This window comes from Capsicum annuum, chromosome 6, assembly GCF_002878395.1.
Source record: "Capsicum annuum cultivar UCD-10X-F1 chromosome 6, UCD10Xv1.1, whole genome shotgun sequence".
Classification (NCBI taxonomy): Eukaryota; Viridiplantae; Streptophyta; class Magnoliopsida; order Solanales; family Solanaceae; genus Capsicum; species Capsicum annuum.
The window spans coordinates 170648629-170658460 of record NC_061116.1 but is presented as its reverse complement, the minus strand read 5'-3'; positions in this window follow the sequence as shown (position 1 = coordinate 170658460).

Genomic DNA, 9832 nt, shown 5'->3' with positions numbered 1-9832 from the left:
AATCACAATTTATTTACTGATATAGACAATAGATAATATCGTTTCTTATCACTTGATTCTCATGCTAAAAATAAATGTTTTAGTTTATCTGCTCAATTTGTGAAATCAAGAGAATTGTATTATGTTTTTTTTTCTACCCTTTAGTGTTAAATAACTATATAAAGTAACAGTATAGACAAATTTAAAGTTTCAAATTATCATTAATAAGGTTAATTTAGCAAAATATACATCTAAGTAAAATTTTCTTACGGATTGTGTTATATCAACAAAAAGTTAAGTAATACGAAACAAATTTAGTAAGAGAGTGATAAAACACGAAAATATACGCACATGCATGTACATACATATGCATATATACACACTTAGGGGTGGGTTGTTTGGAAACAAGTTATTCCGGGATTAGTTATTACAAAATAAGTTGTACTAACACGTATGTGTGATAATTTATCTCATCACTGTGGTATAAATGGTGAGACAAATAATTTTGAGACTACCTAATACATCTAATTAAACGCATGATAAATAATCATGAACTTTATCTCTGAATTATTATAATTATACCTCACACCAAACGACTCTTTAATACATATAATGCTAAAATAACGATCTTAAAAATAATATTGAATTTTGTGATAGATTTATAATACGTATTAATTTGCGTATAAAGTTAATAAACTTAAATAAAATATTATAAATATTCATGTTAAAAAAATATTCATTCCATATAATATAAAAAGATATTACATAAATATAGAATCAAAATTATAAGGACAAAATGGGCATTACATGGGATAAAGGGGGGAGTATGATTATTGTTCAATGTTAAGGGGGGAATTTGATTTTTTAATCAAAGTTTGGGGGTGAAAATGATTTTCACCCATTTAAAATTTAATAATATTTATTTTAAAAAGGTGAAATAAACATAAAGTGATAAATTAACTCTTGATGTTTTAAATTAATTTGATATCTTATATGAGGTCTATTTAAAAAAATTTCATATGTATTTTTTATTGCACTTTTGCTATATCACTTCTAATTAATTTTTATGAGTCATTCAAGACGTGCCGATTTCGTTTTAAAATTGTGATATTTGGTTGATTCTCGAAATTATTATATATCATTTACGTGTTAGAAAATTAATAATATTTAATAAAAAATAAAATAGACATTTATGACATGTCTGTTTCAGCTGCTTCAATCGTAATTTTACTATATCACCCTTAATTAATTATTATAAGTCATTTAAATATTAAAAAATTAATAATATTTAATAAAAAAGGATAAAATAGACATAAAATGATAAATTAACTCTTGACGTTTTAAATTAATTTCACATCTTATATGAGGCCCAGTTAAATTTTTTTCACAAGTATTTTTTATAACAATTTTGCTATATCACTTCTAATTAGTTATTATGAGTTATTTAAGACATGTTTGCTCCACTACTTCAATTGTGATATTTGATTGACTTTTGAAATTATATCGGTGTCACTTAAAATGGAATAGAAGAAAAAGTATTATAAATCACAATAATTAAAAATTTAAATTATTTTTAAAATATAATTAACTATCACTGCCATAAAAGTTTGAACAAGGAGAGTATAATAAATTACAATAACTAACAACTTAAAATAGTAAATTATAATGTCAAAAAAGTATCATAAATTGCAATAGCTAACAGCTTAAAAAATCTAAAAATATAATTGATTATCTAAATTTTAATTTAATTATTTTATTTACCTTGTTATATATTTGAAAATTGTGAAAAAAATATTATAAATCATAATAATTAATAATTTATTTCATATAAACTAATATAGAGGGATATTACTTTAAAATTACGTAGAAAGTCGTATAGATTATAATATAATTAACGACTTAAAATATTTAAAATAATATAGTAAATTTAATTAACTTTCTCTAATATTTCATTAGTATCACATAAATTGGGACAAAAAAAATAGCATATAGTATTTGAAAATTATGTAAAAGTACTATAAATCAATAACTAATAACATAAAATATTTAAAAATATACAAAAAAACATTTATTGACTTTTCAAATTTTATTTATACCATATAAATTGAGATAAAAAAGTAACATATAACGGACCCATGTTGGCACGGGCTCCAATATCTAAGTAGATATATATGTAGTGCAGACATTTGGTACATTTCCAAGAACCATCCAAAGTGCTCTTTTGACTTACACAAGAAAACAAAAAGAAACTATAATTAGTTGTAGCCAACCCATGACATTATATTCCATCATCCATCCAATCTATTAATCCAATCCATCCTGTGGTGAATTGTGATTTTTTTTTATTTTTTTTTTGCTTTGTGATAAAATCCAATTTGAGAATTGACCTATGGGTGAGGAAAATTGTCACATTGGGCTTTTGTACACAATTAAAAAGATTGTACTTTTTGGAAAAGAAGAAAGTTCAAGAAAGAGGAGGGGTCAAAATTTTTTCCATCTACATCAAGAAAGAGGGACAAAACTTCCAAAGAACATATAATTCAAAGTAGTGCTCAAAAGTGGAGTTGGAGATGGATGGAGGAGGACGAAGTACAAAGCTATAAAGTACTATATGGAATATAGAGAGAGTAACCAATAGAAGTGACAAGGACCAAACATTGTTAAATCACAAAGGAAAGAGGAAGGGGAATGAGGTGCTTGAAAAGCCTTCTTAGATTTTCAAAAAGGATTTGATACTCTTTGTTACTATTCTTCCTTTTTTCTTTTATGAGTTTTGTCCTTTGATATGTGTCATAAGTTATAGAATTTAAAGCCACAAATCTAGCATTTTTTAGTAATTAGATGGATACTATTAAAAATATGTTAATTGTGTTTGATTAACTTGACATCCACATTGCTTAACCTTGGGTATAGTAAATTATTGTCATTGATGCAATTATTTGAAGAATTAGTACAACAACCTCTCATTAATGAAATCGTATTGTGATAAATAAAAAAAAAATTATTAAAGCGTTGCAAATCAATTCAATTTTCCATGCATTTTAAAATTGATTATCACTTTGAATATTAAGTTAGTAGGTATATTCACTTACAAATTTGAAGTCCTCTAGTAGTCTAGTAAATTATACTCCTGTAATAAGCTATGCGGCCGGTCATATTTGAAGTGAGGAGTTGATAAATGGTTATGCATGGCAATTTCCACTTATAAGGACTTACCTTTGCTTTGGTTTCCTTTTTTTCCTTTTACCTTTGGTTTCCTTTTTTCCTTTTAATAGACGTTTAATATTTGTTTTGGAGCTTATTTACAAAATTTAAATTCGATTATAAAGTAAATAAATCATATAAGAATAAAACGTTTGCTTAAAGACACCTGTCTTTAAGACCTATCTAATTAAAGAATAAAAATTATTTTATCTCTCTAGGACAATATTTGATAATCCATCACGTTGTTAAACTCTGTGTGTATATATCAAGAAACTATCTAAAAATAAATACGTAAAACATTAAAGGGTGGGCCGCAGCCGCAGTGTTGGTGGAGGCTAGGCATAGGAATTAGGAAGGGACGTGACCATCCAATGTGTTGTGTGCACCAAAAATTATTATTACTATACTATGTATTTCTTTCTTTTCATGACCTAAAAAATATATAACAGTAATATTTGGAGGCCATGAGTGGGTTGGTAATCAGCTTTCTATGAACTTCTTCAACTTTGGTTTGCTTTCTTTAGCGTTGCTTTACCCCAGTTTATTAATAGGAAAATTACCATCAAGTACCTTCAGGCCATCTACTTTACAAAATATGTATACAATATAGAGGTAATATGTATGTTAAACTAACTATACATAATTACATATACACAACATATATAGTCGAAGTGTATAAATAGTTACTATTAATTTAGTAATACGACTAATTTGTTTCGTATACATAAGGGAGCATTAAGAATCTCCAAGATTCAGGGGAAAGTAAGGTAGTTTATAAAGGTATTTGGTTGCTTATAATTTTTTTGGATGAATAAAAAGTGGCACTTGGGTAAATAGATTTCTTTAACATAAGTGGGGCAAATTTGAGTCAAAACAACTCCACTAATTAAGAATTTTTCTTGTAGTGTTCCATTTTTTTTTTTTTAAATGAGTTTGTCCTTTGATATGTGTCATAAGCTATAGAATTTAAAGCCAAGAATTCAGCATTTTTTTACTACTGTAGGTGTGAATACTATAAAAAAAAAAAAAAAAAGCAAAATAACCTTCTGGACCCTTGTACTATGTCGGTTTTGTAAGTTGAATACTTCTACTTATATGTTTGTCATCTGGACCCCTGAACCCACTAAAAAACAATATTTTAAACCTTTTTTTGGTGAGTGTAACATACTCTCCCCACGTCAGCTGCCACATCTGCCCCATCTACCACGTCACCTACCACGTCATTTAAAAAACATAAAAAAATAAAAAAATAATGATAAAATTTTTTTAAAAAGTATTACATTAAATTCTAAGTCATTTTTAAAATGCTAAATAACAAATTAAATATTAAAATTAATTTAATTAAATAAGAAAAATTTATAATTGTAGAAAAATTTGAATAATCATGTTTTTATTTTTGCTCACAAATTAAACATCAAATTCATTCCAAATAATTAAAATTCTTTTCTAATTAATTTAAATTTTTAACTAGAAATTCATATATACAAACATAATAAATTTTTTATTTTTAAATTTGAATATCTTTAAAAAATTCACAAAAAGTTTAATTTTTTTCAAGAAAAATTCACTATTTTTTTTCAATACTCACTATCACTCACTTTCAATTCAAATTTAAATTTTAATCCCCCCCAAAAAAGTTTTCAAATTTAAATTTTTATTCAAAAAAAAATTGAAAAGAATTGAATTGAGGGAAATTAAAATAAAAAATAAAAAGTGAAGGTGGTGGGGTCCTGGAAGAGTGTTGGGGTGGGGTTTGGGGGCTGGAAGGGGCTGGGGGGGGGGGTGGGATGGGGCTGGGTAGGGTGGGGGTGGGGAAGGGCTGGACGGGTGTTGGGGTGGGGTGGGGATGGGGGTGGGGTGGGACGGGGCTGGGTTGGGTGTGGGGTGGGGACGGGCTTGGGTGGGGTGGGGAGGGAAAAAATATTTTTATTTTTTTTAATTTTTAAAAATATTTTTAAATTAAAAAAGATGAAAGGAAAAAAAGGGTCATTTTTTTTTTATTATTATTATTATTATTTTAATATAAAATTGGTCAAAAATTGACCCCCACTCGCATGCCCAGGCGAATGGCTACACTCTCTTTGTCCTAGTCACCATTTCAAAGCCATATAGGCAAGGTCAACGGTCAAAGGGTGCAAAATGTTGTTTTTTAATGGGCTCAAGGGTCCATATGACAAACATGTAAATAGAAGTGTCCAGCTTACAAAACCGACATAGTACAGGGGTTCAGAAGGTCATTTTGCCTAAAAAAAAATATATATATATATACCAACTTTAATTTGGTTCATGTGGTTATTATTGATCTTTAAGTGCTGGGTCCTTGGGTATGAGTAAATTATTGTCATTGAAGCAATTGCTTGAAGAATTCAACTACTACAACAATCTCAATGTTAATGAAGTTATATATGTTCTGTAATCAGGAAATTTCATGCATTAGTTGCATCTATTCAGATTTTATCAAGCATATTCAAGGTGATCAATATCACTTTAATTTATTTTTGCTTTGAAATAGGAAGAAAGAAAGAAAAACAAGAAAGGACTATCGGACTTGCCATTTTTCTAGGAAAGAATACGCAACCTTAACTCTATTTAATGAAATGTAATGACCCATTTCGTCATTACTAAATTATTCATAATAAATTAATAAAAATTCTTAATTTGAATTTCTTAATATTAATTTGGGTTCAAAGTAGCCAATATTTTATTTATTATGTTACCTCACTTTTCGGTAAAGATTTTAGCCTTCGAATGTGTCTAGATAGACTCAAGCCCGATAAATTTAATTATTCATGAGTTTTAATATCAATAACTTAGTTTGAAATTTCTTTAGCTATTAATTAAGATCATAAATATCCCTAACACAAAGTTATGTTTAAAACTTTATTTTCAATAGAGTTTTGATATCTCTTAGAATATAAGGAGTTATGAAACCCAACACCACCAAATTAAAAATCTCTGAGTCCTTTTTTCAACGCAATAAACAGTTCCTCAATCCGAATTCGGAGTAAAAAGTTATGATTGTTTTACTGAGCACTGTCCAGGCTGAAGCGGAATTTCGTTGTAGTGAAAATTCTGATGGTATTTAAGTCAGCTTCATCCGTATTTTAAGTCTAAAAAACTCAAATTTCACTCTCCAACCCTAGAGAGGTGATTTCCCAAGGCTTAAGGTAAAATTCCTTCGTTGAGGTAAGTTTTTTCGTTATTTTCTTTGTCTTTTATTTCCTTAATAGCTTAGAATCCTTAGAAAGATCTTTAATGGTGGAATCCTTTTGAAAAATACTCATGGGTGTTTTTAATATGACGTAAAGCTGATCCTAAATTGTAAATTAAAGATTCCTAACATGAATTTTATAAACTAGATTATGAATTTTGATGGTTAGGAACCTTGAATTCCGTAAAGATGAGACCTTTAGCATAAAAACTCCATTAATGGAGATGGATTAAGCTTGAACGAGCTAATTAATGATTAATTTAACTTGGGGAATGATATAGACCTTTAATTAGGGTAGAACTAGTGATTTTGAATCCCTAAGATATTTGTTTGAAGAGTAACTGTTTAATTACTCTTATTATTGCTTGATTTTTAGATGGTTGATTATTCCAAGGCATGAAGGAAAAGTAAAGAACATCTTGGTTGCTGTTTGTTTCTTTTAAAAGCTTGGCGTCCAGGTAGGCTAGGTTTAATGAGTAGAAGATTGTGTTATTTTATATTTTCATAATTTAGAATTGATGGAAGAAAGCATGTCTAGGCCTGCGGGCATGGAATTGAGGTGGATAAAGACACGAGTATTTAACTTTAATCCCAAAAACTATATTATTGATTGATTATGTGATATTTATGATATTATGTGTTATGTGCCCGAAAGGAGATTGTTGTAAATGTAGTATATGAACATGATGATTTTTTTTAGTTGTCCTAGTGATGAACCTAGTTGAGTTGTAATGGTATTAAGTTGTATGTATTGTGCAATAATATGACGAGGAGAATTATGCTAAGATTGAATATTGATGAGCATATTAATATCTAAGGGATAGATGACTTGAATTAGTGTGATGATTGTATTATGTGTAAAGAGGTAGAGGATGATAATACTCATGGATGTGCTAGTTATAGTTGGTGATGTTAGAACCCAAGTTGTGGTATTTAAGAAGATAATGATACTTTTAGTAATTAATGTGTAATTAAGGTTTCAATAGTGACTTGTATGCGTAAGAATTAAATTGTGATTTATTTTATGATATGATATTCTTGTTTTGATATTGATAAAAATACTATATCTATTGGATGCCTATGAGAGGCTAAATTGGTGATAATGATGGTGTAACGCCCTGAAATTTTCATCATGAGACGTCAGACGATGCTTAGGGCTACACGTAGCCCCAAGCTAACCCTCGGAGCCAGACACTACCTTAAGGAACTCAATTCCACAATAGTCATACATAATAAATAGATATATCACATCGGGTTCAAGAGAGATACTGGAGAATACTAAACTCTACAACCAAAATATATATTGAATGTCTGTACATACCATCCCTCTAGTCTGACAAAGCCTCTATACATCAAATCAAGGAGCCTTTGGGACAAACTCCCAACTGACTCAACAGTACTGAAAGCCATAACAACAAAACGATATCACAAAAATATAGACACGGTCCTCGAACCATGAGGACTCACCACTGAGGAAACGTAGTGAGGCACCTTAATATCGCTAATACGGCTACGGCTAAGTACCTGAACCTACATTACGAGAAAATGTAGCAATGTAAATATCATCATCAATTTCATGAAAATATGCATATGTACAATGATGGGTCACTTGGCTTGAGTTAGATTGAAACATACTTTTCATGATCTCATAGTAAATAAATCATATGATAAAAACCTCATAAATCATCATAAACAACTCAACTCTTCAACTCAAGACTCAGAGTGACTCGGTAATTTAAGAAACTCAACTCTTATGGACATGGGAGGTTCTTATAACCGACATAAACCATGTGAGCTACATGGAGTCCAACGTTTTGCCCTCCTACGGAGAGAACCCCACATTGACAGGAGCATCGTACTCTTGCCAGGGAGTACAACCTCAATTTAGTGATCACAATCTCATACTCGGCCTCTAGCCCACAAATATCAATACCAATCCTACGGTGGCACGTAGTTTTAGGAGAAATACCATATTTTCTTCTCGGTGGTAAATACTACTCCCAGACACAAGCTCAGAACGCATTAGAAAATCCACTACAAACATCACAAGGGTCTATCATGAATACCAAATCAAATCTCTTTCTCAGTTATCAAATCATAATCAATTTGTGGATTCCTAACTCGACTCAAATCAAATCAATCTTTCTCAATATCAAAATGTATCAATTCATTAAATCACGGCAACATCAATAACTTTGAGTAAATATCAAGACTCATTGTAACAACTTAATCTCATGAATCAATATACTCAATAATCCAATTTGTCATAAGGAAGCTTAAAGCTTGACACATATCTTGAAAGCACTTGAAATATCAACTCATGGTAGAAATATGAAATTCACAATATTAAATATCAAGTCATAACTTGGGAATAGTAAAATAATCATGTATAACAAAGCTTGAACAACTTATATTCTCAGTCTCATGATGAAGTAATTTGGGTATAAACCCACTTGCAAAATCATATAAATCCATAATAGAAATCAAAGCTTTGGGTACAAGAACGAAAGGATTGCTCTTATTCAAAACCCCACATACCTTAATCGTTGAAATTAGATGAATTCTAGTGCTTGAGACTCTATCCACACTTGTAATAAATGATTCTCGAAGCCCACACTATGAGGAACTTGGTTCTTGAAGAAATCTTGAAGATTTATGGATGATTTTTGAAAGATTAATGTTCTTGAATGAAACCCTAGATATATTTTCTTAAGAGAATTGGAAGAGAATATGAAGAAATTAGGGTTTGGATGGGAATTCTCATATATATAGGGGCCTCCAAAAGATAGAAAGGACCAAAATACCCTTACAAAAACGTCCTTTAACTGCTGAAAAAAAATAGTTGACGACATTCGTGACAAGTCGTCAGACTTGTGACAAGTTGTCACGAAATGTCGTCACAAAAGGGTGAAATTTATGACTTTCTGCTTAAGGTTGACGACATTTTGTGACAAGTCGTCACAAAATGTTGGAATTTGTGACTTTCTGCTTAAGGTAACGACATTTTGTGGCAAGCCATCAGACTCGTGACAAGTCGTCACAAAATGTCGTCACACAATTTCCAGGCTGACATGCTGGAGTAAAATAGGCATAACTTTTCGCTCTGATACCGGATTTGGGTGAAATTGGTACCGTTGGAAAGGTAATTCAATTATCTATCTGTTGTTGGGTCATGAGCTCAAAATTCTTAGTGTAACAAGAGATATGCTCATTTGAAGTTGACTATGCCAAAATACTTCTCAAGAATTCAATCGGTAAGGGATGTTTTGATTCACCTAATCGCTAGGACATTTTTGAGGCCTTAATACACATCACCCTTGATCAGAAAACAACCAAAGCACTATAATTTATTTCTCATGAGCTTGAGTCATGGTGGCACTATTGGTTAGATTTCTCGGGGTATTATAATATCTCCCCCTTGGAAACATTCATCCCCGA